General features: G+C 40.7%; 1 protein-coding gene across 1 annotated transcript in view; it reads left to right on the plus strand.

Annotated features, from left to right (window-relative positions):
• Positions 1-15,185, plus strand: part of TMEM150C (transmembrane protein 150C) — a 65,704-nt gene that overhangs the window by 905 nt on the left and 49,614 nt on the right. The window lies entirely within an intron of this gene.

The following is a 15,185-nucleotide window of genomic DNA, read 5'->3' on the forward strand; positions in this document are numbered from 1 at the left end:
CCCGGAGCTCCCGGGCGCGGGGCCGGCCGCCCGAGCCCTTTGGGGCGCATGCTCCTGAGCGAGCCCGGAGCCGGCGCGCCTGGGGACCTGCCGCCGCAGTGCCGCCCGCCGGCCCTTGACAGGTGTGCCCGCCGCGGGCTTGTTATCGGGTAGACTCCGGGGAGAAACGACCCCGAGTTTGACCGCCCGGGCTCCCTGCAATCGCCCGGTTCACTTTGGAGCTGGGCGCGTGAGGCTGGCCCGGGAAGCAGGGGACCCGGGAGCGAGGCACTAACTTGCTTCGCCCTGTGCACCGCCCTCCACGCTTTCCTTTCCTGGGTGCACACTCGGGAAGAAATGGGATTTTCGGTTTCGCCGGGGAGGCCGCTGTGGGTGGATGACCGAGGCTTCTGGTCGTCCGTGGCAATAAAAAAGTGATTAGCTTTGGGCTGTGGACAGAGCCCTTGTGGAGAGGGTTTCCCCTTCTTAAATGAATCCAATGAGAATGAAAGGGTTTTCCCGTCTTAAGTCCGTATTCCCTTTCTCTCTACTCGTCCCTCTCCTCCGTCCACCCCTTCCTGCACGGCACTTTATTGCATCCCAAACACTTCCCTGATCTTTTTGGTCAGGTTTATTCCGGCCGGACTGCCTTTCACGGCTGAGCCAGGACTGGACTCCGAATGTGAGAACATAGCCCAGGCGGGATGGCAGCACGTCTGCCTGAGCGGACCCATTCCGACGTCCTGTGTGTGCGGTCCTGTGAGCGAACCACATACACTAATGATACGTGAAGAGAGAGAACAAAACAGTTCTAGGATCTATTACACTCACAGAGCCTAAACGGCGATATTACTTTGTGCCGCCACATTTTTCTGCTGGAATCAAAGACAGGTTTTAATAACACAGGGCTATAGCTCCATTCTGGGCTGCAGTTCATCAAAGGATAGGCTAGTGTGCGTGTACAGACTCCATGGTAGCAGTTAATAAATTGACCTACTTAAAGTTTTTTATTTCTAGGAAAAATAGTTAGGCTCACATATGTGATATTTGCAGATGAAAGAATTTTAGTCTCAGCTCTATGCATAAAATCCCAAACTTTTTCTTGTATGTGTGCTAGAGACACTATGTTTCCAAGATTAACTATAGATGTCATCTCTTAATGAACTAGAAATGTGAGTTTAATCTTCAAGGCATTAGCATAGGAATTTTAACAGCGCCTGTCCTTTATGTATACATTAATAAATGTTTTGCAAGCCCCCCAAGTTGGAAGCTCACAAACTGGATGTGATAAACAAAATGGTAAAGAAGCTTTGCTAACAATAATGACTAGCTGATAGCTGTTATGACATTGAGCTAACATATTAAAGTATTTGAAAAATGCATGTTTATTATAATCTGCCATTAACTGAATTCAAACTGTTCATATTATTTAAATTGGCATTAGAAGTCTTTACAGCAATTGCTTAATTCATGTATTTCTCATCAAATGCCTTTTACAAGTTGCTTTGGAAGGGCCACAAAAAATGATTACATTGTGTAATGTTGAATATACTAATTATCTTGATGGGAGCATCACATTATCTCGCACAGGTATTGATATTCAATGCTGTACCCCACAGATATGTACTATCAATTACATTTCAATTAAAGAATTTTTTTTTAAAATTAAAAAAGTTGCTTGGGAGGGAAATAGTTTGCCTTATGGAATAATTTTTTTTTTCCCTTTATGTAGCCTTCGTTACAGAACTACCAGAATCATGTTCACAACGACCTTGCAGGGTTTTTTGTGCTCACTTTTCCTGCTTTGTGATTGTCAAGAGGGAAGGCACTTCTCATTTCACTCTTGTCTGTCCTGCTTTCCCCTGCAACCCACACGTCTGCAGTACAGAGGTCAGATGAGTAGAGCAGTCTGGAGTCATGCGAGAGGAAAAGCTAGCTGGCCCCTGCAGTCTTAGCCATTTGCTTTCACTATACTCTGGCCGTCTGCGATCAGTTTAGTAACCGATTAAGCGCTACAAACACTGACAAGATAATATTTTATTTGTCAGTCTCCTTCCTGAGAAGAATCTACAGCACTCAAAATCAGCACTATGATGGTGATTAGATTCTTGTGAGGCTCAAAGGAAATATGTGCTAACGGTCCCAAAACATGATGCAAAGTCCAAGTGTTGTTGAATCTTAGTCTAAGTTCATGAGAAGGGTAGGACTAGACCCAGGTGTGTAATAAGTATTTTCCTTATCCTAAGGGTAACAACAGAAGTGCATCTCTATTTATTTTAACTACAAACTTTTATTCCTGGAGCTGATGATGCCATGTATCTTCTTTTTTTTTTTTTTTTTGTAAGTTGCTCTAAGTGCTTTCAAACTAGCTCATAAATCATTGGAACTTATAACAAGTTTTTGTTATCACAAATATCATTTCCTGGTATGTTTGGATTTTGAAAGATAACTTGTGGCAATGGAAAGTCCTAATGCAAAGAGATTTTAGGCAGGCCAGTTGGAATGATATTTTGAGATAATAATGGAATCCCTGGCAGTAGCTTTCAAATTCAATCCCACACTATTCTGAGTCAAACAAACTCTGGTAGGAAGAGCTTGGAGCTCTAATGAACAGCCTAAATGAACAGTTTCCCTGTTAGCATCTAAAAATAGCTTTTTCTAGATCAGTGCCATCCAAGAGAACTTTCTACAATAATGGAAATGTTCTCTAATCTGTCCAATATGATAGCCATGAGCCACATGTGGCTATTGAGCATTTGAGATGTTGGCTAGTGCAATTGAGGAACTGATTTTAAAATTTTCTTTAGCTTTAATTAATTTAAATAGCCACACGGGACTAGTGACTACTATATTGCATAGTGTAGCTCTAAATTCTCTCTAACCTTTTCCTAGAGACATGGCACTTAATGGCAATTATCCCTTAATTAGAAGAAAGTGGAAATTGGCATTGATAGTACCAAGAATTAAGATTTGACTCCATAATCCTGTTGTTATGAAAAAGCACTTGTGTTTACTCTGATAAATGTACTATATGTCAAAGTTCAACTCTACTCTAAAAACAGTTTCCCTTTTAAATTTCCAAGTCTGCTAGCCATGAAAATAAACATTACCCAGAGTTGTTCAGACATGTGGCCCCGTGTGTCTGCGTTCATGAACTTGGGCACTATTTGCTCTTTTGCACATTATGGATTATTTATGCTTACAGCTGGTTTCTGCACTTTCCAGTTTTTCAAGTGGAGGGAGATTTGGAGGAAGGTAGGAGGTAGGCAGTGATGCACAACTGTTCTCCCCACCACCCCTACCCCAGCTTACAGTCTCAGAAACCCTGTGAAAAGTCTGAAAAATAGGTACCCCTGGCTCAAGGAGTGGCTGAAACCTTTGCCTCTATTGGGCTCTTCTTGTCTGATTTCTTTGCCTCGGCCTTCAAACCCAGACCCTGTCACTCAGTCCAGCCTGTGGGGACTACCAAACCCCTTAAAAAATACAGTAGTTCACCCTTATCTGCGGGAGGTATGTTCCAAGACCCCCAGTGGGTGCCTGAAACCACGGATAGTACCAAACCCTACATATACTATGTTTTTTCCTGTGCATACATACCTATGAAAAAGTTTAATTTATACATTAGGCACAGTAAAAGATTAGCAACAATAATAGTAAAATAGAACTATAATAACATACTATAATAAAAGTTATGTGAATGTGGTCCTTCTGTCTCTCTCTCTCTCTCAAAATACCTTATTGTACTGTGTACCTCAGTGACTGAAACCACATAAAGTGAGACCGTGGATAAGGGGGGACTCATAGCGTACCATTATTTTTAGTAAAACCATTAAAATGGGATTTGATTTCATATCTACCATGTTGTTTCCATTTTTAAACTAATTTGCTTTTATTAAAGCCATTATTTTGGCCATGGAGAGGGGCACATTTTTAATTGGACTGTTTCATGAGACACCGCCTTCATGTTTCTTAGGTGAGTGACACTTCCTTACCCATCCTACGTACCTAGGAAACCTCTCTCCAGGGCGGAGCTCAGGGTCCTGCGGATTCTCCTCTTCTGGAAGGGACTCTCCCTTAATCAGTTATTTAGGAATGTGTCAAATGTGCTTGTGAGTAATAACTAAAGTATAGGTTAAAATAACCCCCAAATTGTCTCTGCCCTGAAGGTGTTAACACCCTAAGATAACATTTTCAAAATTAGTGTCCATCCCACAAGGTGATGGGGGTATTTGAATAATTTTAGGAAATGCTCCATATAACCTTTTTTTGTTTTGTTTTGAGATTTAAAATGCATCATAGAATGTTAAAGCCTCTGAGATGAGATATATATACTTACTTAAATTTTTTATTGTTCTTAGTGTTTTTCAAAAAAAATTTCAGATCAGTTAGCTCTGTTGGTTAGAACATGGTGCCAGTAACACCACAGGTTCCATCCCTATACTGGCCAGCCACCAAAAAAAAAATCATATAACACTTACCATTGTATTTTTCAAATTGTATGTCTTGGGTCATGAAATCAATTTAACAAGTTAGGATCAGCATTTTTCTTAATTAAATGAAATGTATAATAAAATAGAAGCAATCACTGTACATCCTTCTTAGTGAGGGTCACTAGTGTTTGATGACACTTTTGGTTCCTCCATGTACAGCAAGTACATGAGGCAGTAGAGGGTAGTGGTTAAGAGCACTAAAGGACTTCTGGGTTCAAATCCTGACTGCACTGTCCAGTCTATACATAGAAAGGACTATATACGCAGCTTCATTACTTGTGTTAGTAACATGTAAGTGCATATGTGTTTACTGGATCATGATGTAAAATATCGCCCATGAAGCTAGGCTTGGGACCCACTTTGGGAAACACTGATCTAAGATGTGTAATAGCTAACAAGAGCGATTAACACTGTCGAGTGCTTACCAAGTGTCCCATGCTGAGTGCTTTACCTGTATTGTTTCTCACAACAGTTCTTTGATGTAGGCACTGCCATTATCCCACATTACCTACATCCCAGTAAACGGTAGAGGCAGAGTCTGAACCCAGGGAGTCTAGTGACAGCCCTAGACAGTCAACCACCTGTTACCCTATATTGCAATGTGATAGCAGTACATAGATGGCCATTTGTAGACCTGTGAGGCTCAGCCATTGTACAGCACTGCACAAGTGCAGAAATAAGCCCACAGCAGTCATTTTCTGTGTAAAATGAGGCCTGGTGAGTGAGAGGGGAAGAGTCCTCATTGCTGCCAGCCTGTGGTCTCTGAAGGTTAATGCCCTTGGAAAGGCAGCCTGGTGCACAAAGAAACATGAATGTCCCAGAGACTAACTACAAATTGTGTCTCTAGGGCTGTCTTCCTTCCCTCCTAACCACCTCCTAACTTCTGCAAACTGATTTGTAACAAATAGTGACAAATGGTCTAAATAGATGTGTCCATCTCATAACCCCCCCCCCCTTTATTTACTACATCCTAAATTATTTGCCTTTTCAAAATCACTTCCTACCTATGAGTACCTCATGACATATTTTTCATAAAATAAATGGAAAACAATGTTGTCTTTAAAATTTCATATACAAGGAGATATATTAAAATTGAAGCTGGAAGTCTTTTTCTTTTCCCAGTGCAATCTAGAAAGCAAAACTAATTTCATTTTGGAAGTAAATTTCAGTTTTCCTTAAAGGTCAAACTAAATATAAGCAATCACTGATCATAGACTTTGTTAGGTAGAATGGAAGAGGCCACAGCTTGCCCTTATGCTTACTTTTCTTCTTTAAAAAGTACAGAAGCTGCATCTGACATACTGAAAATCATTAAGCTATTCAGATTTTGTTCAAGACTGCAGAATCGTCCCTCCCTGAGGACAGTGATGTGGACGCTATCTGTGCAATACTAAGGGCGAGATGAACCGCCTTTGAAAAAACATTGAAAGTCAGATAATACTGTTAGACAAGTGTAGACAAAGCTTAAGAAGTAATTGTGCTTAACTAGGCAGTAGAGGAAATTAGCCTGTAGTTTAAATGGTGTTGTTTAACTCTGAAGCAATTACAGTTGATTATAATTACAATCAACTGAATGTAAACATAAATATCTCCAAAAATAGCATAACCTTACTCTTAATCAAACATTTCATTTATTGACAAAGTAGATTTTTTTGTATGCTCGTGATGACTTAGCAGCCATAGAAATGTTTTAAATGGCAATAACTGGAAGTTTTAAAGCATAAATTAAAAGTTATTGTTCATAGCTGAAATGGGTGGGGTTTTTTTTTAACTATGCTGGTTAGTAAAATAGTCTTTCAAATTATATTCATTCTATTTTTCATGAGTGAATAAGGTATTAAGAAATGTTGATAACATTATATAAAGAAATCCAAGTAGAAGTATTATTTTTTTACCGAACTTGGAGTGTTTTTAAGTTAATTAGAAAAATTCTGTAAAGTAATTGTCCTGGAGTTTCTGATGGAAATCTATCTCCTGGAATTTTAAATTATACTTTTCACTGAAAGTTAAAGTGTGTTTATATAGAAATACTAATAACTAAAATATACCTACACGCAGTTGCAGGAATATTAACTCATGAGTGACTGTTCTTCCTTTGTAGTAGTATTTTCCCACATACTCTAGACTTCAAAAGTATGGCATTTTGAAAAATTTCCCAGTTTTGTCAATGATAGCACAGTATTCACAAGAACCATATTTATCTCCCTGATATTTCAGCAGCTAATAGAATTGTTCTTGAGAAATCTGATTATCTTAAAACTATGACATTTTAATTGGTGTTTCTTCATTTTGATTTCAGCTTGATTGTGGCATAAAAGATGATTTATATGAAAAGGATTAAGTTGCCATTTTATGCCAAAATTTTGATTGTATATGTATGTGCATAAAAGTAAAGACACAATTTTCCATTAACTGATTTGCAGAAAGGATATGGTTATGATCAAATCGTGGGACATCGTGGTCCTTTAAGATCAGACCACTGAACCAAGTGAACGTCCACTTACAGACCCATAAACCCAGCAATTCAGAAATGTTGCTCTTTATCAGCTATTGGACAATATTTGTGAAGTCCATAGCATGATCCCTGGCTCAGGATAACTTTTTTTTCACTGTTACTTCCTTCTTATTCATAACAAAGGTTTTAACTTATTTTATCACATGGGTAATTAAAGAGGATTGCTCTGGATGATAACTACTTCCCTATTGAGTGTCTAAGAGCTACAAAAAGCCTTTGGAAGTCTCATAATTTATTTCTCAGAGTCTTGGCATGACCGCAGGAGGATGAGACTCCATTCCACTTTTAGTCCATGAATATTTTACACAGTTCTCGACATACTGTTTGTCCAGGCAGACTTAACATGATTCTGTTGTTGTGACTTAAGGCTCACTTCAGTTTCATCCAGCTCCTGGTTTGCTTGCTTGTTGCATTTTTACATTGTCTTTCCAAGTAAATCATTGTCTCTTTGTGTGAAGAAATTATATTATGTAATTTTTTTTTCTCAAGGCATGGGTTAGCAAACTATTTGTAAATAAAGTTTTATTGGAACACAGCCATACCCATTGTTTACATATTATCTGTGATTGCTTCTACACTACCACTGAAGAGTTGTGTACTTGAAGCAGAGAACATCTGGCTCATAAAGCTGACAATATCTACTATCTGGCCTGTTATGGACTGAATTTTTAATTTTGATTAATTCAAAAAAATTTTTTTTAAGTTCATGGAAAGACTTGTATAATTTTTTAATTTTATTTTTCCACAAACTTTTTTGTTTTTCTTTGGCACCTGGCTGTTAAGAGGACCCAAACGCTTGACCTTGGTGTCTAACTAACTGAGCTAACCGGTCAGCCTTAATTCAAATTTTAATAGGCTTGTGTGGTTATTGGATAGCACAGTTTTAGATTGAACTGATTAGATGTGCTTTCCTTTTAGTTTAGGTGTGCTTTCCTTCAGTCCAATGAACTGTGTGTCTTGTGCTGTCCTAAGGTGCAGTGCTGTTCCACTGGTTGTTCTAATAGACCACTGACCCTTGCCCCTGGATGGGTTGGCCAGACACTGGAGTGAAGAAGTTCTTGATGAATTGCTACCTTGGACAGCACCCCAGCCAGGAGGAGGTGGCAGGAGAGCAAAGGGACAGAAGTTCTCAGCCTTGGCTGCACAATAAAATCATCCGAAGAGCTGTAAAAATCCAGCTGTACCCAGACCAATTAAATCAGAATCTCTGGGGAGCGGGGCCCAGACACAAGACTTTACAAAAACACCCCACAGGTGATTCCATTGTGCTCTACTGGCTGGGCAGCATCACAGGTGGGCCAGACAGCCCATGTGCTTTGATGTTCCATCATGGCATCACAAGCATGCGTTTGGGCAGACGGGCGGGGAAATGGACACACAAAGGCCAGTGGACCCCTATCTTAAACAGGAAGACTCTGGGTTATATTTTGTATTGGGGACCAAATTGTTTTCCCACCTGGTTGCCCTAGCAACAAGGGCCAAAGTGCAGATTTGTGTATGACAGGGGTGAGCTTCAAAAAAGGAAAAATACATGCTCTTTCAACTCACATGTCTGGTGCTTTCTATTCGTTTACTCAAAAAATGTTTATGTAGTGCCTACTGTGTGTTTGAGATTTGCTGCACCTGCTCAGTCTAGTGGGGAGACTGACATGTAAACAGTTATACAGTGGGGTAAGCATCATAACCGAGAAAAGAATCAGAGGTTACCATAGGAGCGCCCAAGAGGGGTCAGCTGCCTTGCATGGGGGACAGACAGCAGTGGGGCTTTCCAGAGGTGGTGACACCTAAGCTGAGTCTTTATAAGATCAGAGAAGCAGTCACGTGAAGAAGGGGGGAATGGAAAAAAGAGCAGAAACAGCCTGAGATGAGGCTCTGACTGACGTTTTCTGTCTCTCAAAGACTGAACGCCCTAAGATAGCTCCCTTCTAAAGAAAACCCTCCCTGCTGTTTTAGCAAACCTAATGGGATATCCTTATCCTAACTGGCTTGAATCATTTATTCACTCACTCACTTATTCATTCATTCAACAAGTGTGATTTTTTAAGGCATTACTATATGCAGACATGATCTAGGTGCTGGTGATAGAGCAGTGAACAAAATAGTCAATGTTTCTGCCCTCAGGCAGCATTCCATTGTAATGGGGAAGACAGAGCAGAAATAGATGAACAAGGGAATAGTACAGTGTGTGGTATGTGTGCTGTGGAGAAAAAGAAATCACGGTAGGGACTTTGGGGGGGAGGCTGGAGAACGTGCTGTGATAATAGAAGCCTCGCTGCTGAATGAGGCTACATGTGGCAGGCTACCGTCCACCCTCTCTCTTCTCTGCTCTCCCTCCAACTCCCAGTCCCCCATTCATCTCTTAAACAACTGAGGACCTGGCTCCGTGTCTTCCTGTACCTCCCTTTCCTCCCCAACTCTTATCAAAGCCTGTGGTGATAACATCATCCTACATGATCTGACCATGAATCTGGCCTCAGAATCCATTTGGACCTTCTTAATGAGTTCACCTCCGTGAAACCATATCTACTTACTCTCAGCCCTGTACCCAAATTCTTGTCCAGCTGGTACTTTTTCACCTCGGAAATCTTAACCCCAGCATTCCATGCTCTGAACACAGCCATATGTCCTTCCCGCTCTGTCCTATCCTACCTCTTCGGCCTCTTTAACTCCGCAGAGATGTCCAGTCTCCTGACTTCTCTCAACTGCCCGAACTCTTCCTTACAAAAGCAAATACATTCATGTCCATCTTTGTCTCCTTTCCTCAGAGGATGTGGTATCCATTTTTTCCCTTTTTAAGACCAGCCCCTGAACCCCTAACGCCATACCCTCCTGCCTCCTTAGGGACCGGGACATTTGCTCTATGAATATCCCTCTCTTCTGGGCTCTTGTGCCCCTCTCCACTTTTCACTGGCTCCTTCTCATCAGCCAAGCATTTGCAGGTTTCTTCCATCCTGGGAAATAATTCTCCTAGGTTAAAGATCTCTACAACAGAATACTACAAAGTCATTTAAGATATTGATGGAAGTGTATATATCTCACATGAAAAGATGATCACAAATATAAGTGAAAAAAAGTATTAAAAGACTTCGTTAAGTGATTTTCTTTTTTTAATTAATTAATTTATTATATTTTAATTGTGGTAAGATACACCTAACATAAAATTCACCACCTTTACCATTTTTAAATGTACAGTTCAGTAGTGTTAAGTATATTCACTTTGTTGTATATCCAATCGCCAAAACTCTTTTCAACTTGCAAAACTGCAACTCTACAGCCGTCCACACAACAACTCCCCATTTCCTCCTCCTCGCAGCCCCTGGCAACCATCATTCTATTTTTCTCTCTATGAATTTAACTACACTAGGTACCTCATATAAGTGGAATCATACAGTATTTGTCTTTTGGTGGCTGGCTATTCCGCTTAGCATAATGTCCTGAAGGTTTATCCACATTGTAGCATGTGTTAGAATTTCCTTTCTTTTTAGGGCTGAACAATATTTCATTTTATATATATATATATATATATATATATATATGTATATGTTTTAGTCCGTTTCGTGTTGCTATAATAGAAATACCTGACACTGGGTATTTTATAAGGAAAAGAGGTTTATTTGGCTTATGATTCTGGGACAGCTGCATCTGGCACAGGTCTCAGGCTGCTTCTACTCATGGCAGAAAGTGGCAGGCAGCCGGTGGGTACAAGCAGATCACATGGCGACAGGAAGCAAGAGAGAGAGAAGGTGTCAGGGTCTTTTTAAGCAACGAGCTCTCGCGGGAACTAATAGAGCGAGAACTCACTCATTAATCTCCCTCCCCCAGAGAGAGCATTAATCCATTCATGAGGAATCCACCCCCATGACTCAATCAGTTTCCAACACTGCCACATTGGAGATCAAATTTCCACATGAATTTTGGAAGGGACAGCACATCCAAACTCCATCAATATATCACATTTTAAATGATTTCATTTTTGAAGAAAAATATATGTGTTAGTATATGTCAATATATAATTATATGGATATATAATATACACACACATACACACACATATAAAATATTGTTCATCAAATGTAACAGTGGTTATCTCTAAATTGTGCATTTTTAAAATACTTTTTATCACCTTCTTTTTCCCGATCTCTGCCTTCTGAAGTGTTTCCAGTGAACACACTTCCCTGTAGTGAAAGTGAAATGAGACAACCCTTCAGTGCGTCTTTTTCAGCTACAGTGTAGTTACCCCCATGATCGGGCACCTCCCACCTCTCTAGCTCTTCTTTTACCACTCCTTGCCTTACCCGTTATGTGCTGAGCATCACAAAACTCTGGTTCCTGCACACAAGTTGGGGGTTGCCTTGGAGCCCCCTCATGCCGCTGCATCTGCATGAGAAGGCTTTCACCAGCTGAGTGACCCCGAATGCCTGGGGGCTCAGCCCAGGTCATTTCCTCCTTGCCTGCCCACCACCTGCCCTCAGCCCTGGGTTTGTTTCCTCTCTGGAGCTCCCAAGTTCCCTGTACCATTCCCTAATTATCTGTGAGTAGCTTTGAGGCAGGTTTGTATTTTCACCACCAAGAACAGAGCCTGGCAAACAAGCTCAGCAGTTTGGGGTTCAGAAGGGCTGCGTCACAGGATGCCCAGAAAGGAGGCTAGAAAAGCAGGTGGGAGACCTGCCCTGAGGCCGTGCACTCCCCTACACTCCAGTGCTCTTTGCATGAACAATGTGAAGATTTTAAAGTGTTTTGCATTTTTTACAAATAAAACAGATGTTATTGAAAATAAATTAGATCTTAAAATGATTGGAAAACACTACGTTTCAATCTTAATAATCCTGGTGAACTCTGGCCCCTATCCTTGGTCAGGCGGGCCCTACCGGGCCTCCTGTTGCGCAGGGCTTATAATAAATGTTTGGTAAATCCCCAGTAACCTTCTTAATAACCCTAGTAGCTTCCTATGGTCAAACCTCTCTTCCTTAAAGTTGGCCACTTTGGCAGGCTGGCACAGAAGTTGTTTGGGGGCAAAGGAGGCTTTCTTATCACCCTCCACGTCATACAATCATAAACTGCTGCTTGTACTGTATGTATGTTTGATCCCGATCAGGGCCCTTTTGGGAAATAAAAAAGAACTAAAAAGATCCGCTACTGACACAGCTGTAGGTGCTGTGTCTCAGCCCCTGTGTCTCCACCCGAGTGCTTGAAGACAACTAATGAGGCCTCGCTGCACTTGATGCCAGCCACAACAGTGGTTCACACTGAAAAGCCGAGGTGGGCCATCCAAACTTGGTAAAACAAATCTGCAGGCTGGTACAGTTAGGTAGTTTGAGGCAATTTTCTTATAGCTCAAAGGAGGATCTCTAGGCCTCCTTTAAGAGGGCGTTAAAGGGACAGAAGGAAAAATTGAGAAATAGTTTTAATTACTGTGGAACCGAATTGATTGGGGCCATCTTCAGCTTCTCAGCCCACAAGGGTTTCTCTTGGTTTTCCTTGAGAGAAGTGGCCCAATGTGAGTGATTTACCCAAAGCATCTGAAATAACTTTAGGCAAAATATTTATTGATGACAGGACATTTCATGTTTGGAGTGACACATCTTTGAACTGGTGAACCGGTATGTGGTATGTTGGCATAGGTAGCCTGCGCTCTTTTCCTCAGAGTCACAACCTCTTACTTTAATGTTTTCTCCTTACAAGATCAGGCTCTTTTTGTAGACGTTTGGCTAAAATAGTCCTGGTTTTGATATTGCTTTGTCTTCTTTGGCTTTTGTCTAGTAGGTGAGAAAAAGAAGTATCGACATTACTTGGATAAGCTTTAGGCTCTCAGATGTAACATCAGCATTTAAGTCCTGGCTTGATCACCCACTCTACTGGCTGTGTGCTTGGATAAGTTATTTATTTAAGCTTGGAGTTTAGACTTTTCCATCAGTAAAATGTGGCTTTACTCGTCTGTCTTGCTCTCTAGACTACAAGTTCTTGACAGTAAGGGTTGTTTCTTACCCATCATTGGAAACTCAAAATATGTGATGGGGCCCGGCAGGTAAGAACTCCGTAAATATTTGTTCAACAAATAAGATTCATCTTACCTATTTCATGTGTTGTTTTGAAGAGCAAGTAGACCCCCTGGGTCCTGTCCTGGCTCTAGCGTTCCCAGCTACGCGACATTGGGCAGGTTATTACCTTTGAGCATCTGTAAAAGTGAATGATAGTACCTACCTCTAGGGTTGTTGTATTAGATGTGCCTGGCACGTAGCAGGTGCTGTATACACACCAGTCATATTTAATAGAGTGTGTGAAAGGGTTTGCAGAGTGCTGTTCATGCAATGATATAGTGATTCCATGAGGTCTTGCCAACTTTTAGACACACCATGAAGTTCTTTCAGTACTGTGCCTTTCTCTCTCTTAACTAGTGGCAGTTCCTTTCTGTTTCACATTTCTACAGCCCAGCTAGTGTGTCTTTCATCTATTTAATGATACCAATGATCACCCTGATGCAAAGGATAAGATTCCAAGAAAGCCTGAGCTCAACTGACCAGGCCTGGAACTGCTGCCTACTCTCTTCTTCTACCACTTGCTATTTAGAAATAACTCTGGTAATCCCCATGCCTTACAGATTTCTAAGATTACATACACGGTTACGATTTCATGTGTGAAAACACTGCAGTAGCTTCCACACTGGTTCCTGCCCCCTGCCTCTTGGCCACCGGAGTCTCTTGTGCATAGTGCTGCCCCCTCATCTTCCCAGCACTTCACATCCGTGAGGTGCCCCGTCCAAGAGCGCTCTTGAGCATCTTATTTATAGACCCAAATCCAAGCTACTGGTATTGGCATTCAAGGCCATGTATAATCTGAACCCATTTTACCTATCCACGTTTTTTCCCCAATTCCTGCCCACTGTAGATTTTTACTGTCCATCTGCCTAGACCCATTCCTGTCTTCTTTGGTTTTCATGGTTCCAGCACTGAAATGCCCTCCTTTGCCCATCCTATTTATTTACATTTGCCCACAGTTTTAAGGACCCCCCTTTTTTTATAAGCCCTACTTCTTCCTGAACATCAACTGGCTTCTTTTTATGTTTTTGCTTTTGGTTATATTTAATGGAGAGCTTTATTAGATGCCATTTGTTTATTACTGTCTTCTCCTTAAAGACTTGAAATGTTAACTCGATAATATTAAAATTATAAGTTTTCCAGTTAGGCATTCAGGAAAATTTACTTGTTTTGTGTGTACAAGTAATAAAGAAATAAATAATGTTTTTCTCTTGGCAGCTGTAATTCCACCTGACTGCCCATAAATAAAGTCCTGGAGTCCAGACCATATGCAGTAAAACAAAATAATATTGTAAAGCAAGGCAGGGCTACTATTAATATGATGGGAACTGTTAGTCTGTATTTCTTCACTTAGAATACATGAGACTGTGGATGTTTCAGCATATCAACATTTCTTCACAGTGAAACCATGGAGAGGCTATAGAATTACAAGCTAGAACCCTGCAATCATTTAAGTACATAGTGGAATTCAGTAAATGTGGACAGATTGATTTGTGGTTTATTTTGGCCCCTCACTGATTTAATCTGATTTGTACACATCAATTCACATTTCTGTACTAATTTAGCACATCGTCTAAAATACTAAGATTTTATTAAATTTAAGACATAATGAAAAAAAATTTTTGTTGCTAGAGTACACACATAGCACATGCATCGTTATGATTAACATCATCTTCCTTTCCTTTCTCCCTCCTCTTTCCTTCTTTTTCTTCCTTCCTTTCACATCGACCAGCATCTGGAATGAGAAGAGTGTTGTACTAGGAGCTGTGTGGATGTGTGGGTGAATGAAACATGGCCTCCTCTCTAGGAAATTACAGCCTGGCATAGCAGACACATGTGTGAACAGCCGGCTACGATCTAACCATAATACAGATTGAATCAAGTAAGTGTTAAATAGACGTGCAAACTTTCGGGAAATACAAGAAAAGAAATAGAAGCTCAGTGAGTATATAACTTACAACAAATCATACTCACTAAACTTCTAGTATGCACTGAACACTGTGCTAGGTAATAATTACCTGACTGCATCTTCATAACAAATATTTGACATAGGTACCTGAATCTACTTTTCAAAAATAAATAAATTGGAATGGACAGTGACGGTGATTAATAAATTGTCTAAACTCAGACAGCTAGTAAAGAGGCAGGGCTGGGATTCAAATCAAC

Source organism: Galeopterus variegatus, unplaced genomic scaffold, assembly GCF_000696425.1.
Source record: "Galeopterus variegatus unplaced genomic scaffold, G_variegatus-3.0.2 Scaffold478, whole genome shotgun sequence".
In the NCBI taxonomy this organism is placed as follows: Eukaryota; Metazoa; Chordata; class Mammalia; order Dermoptera; family Cynocephalidae; genus Galeopterus; species Galeopterus variegatus.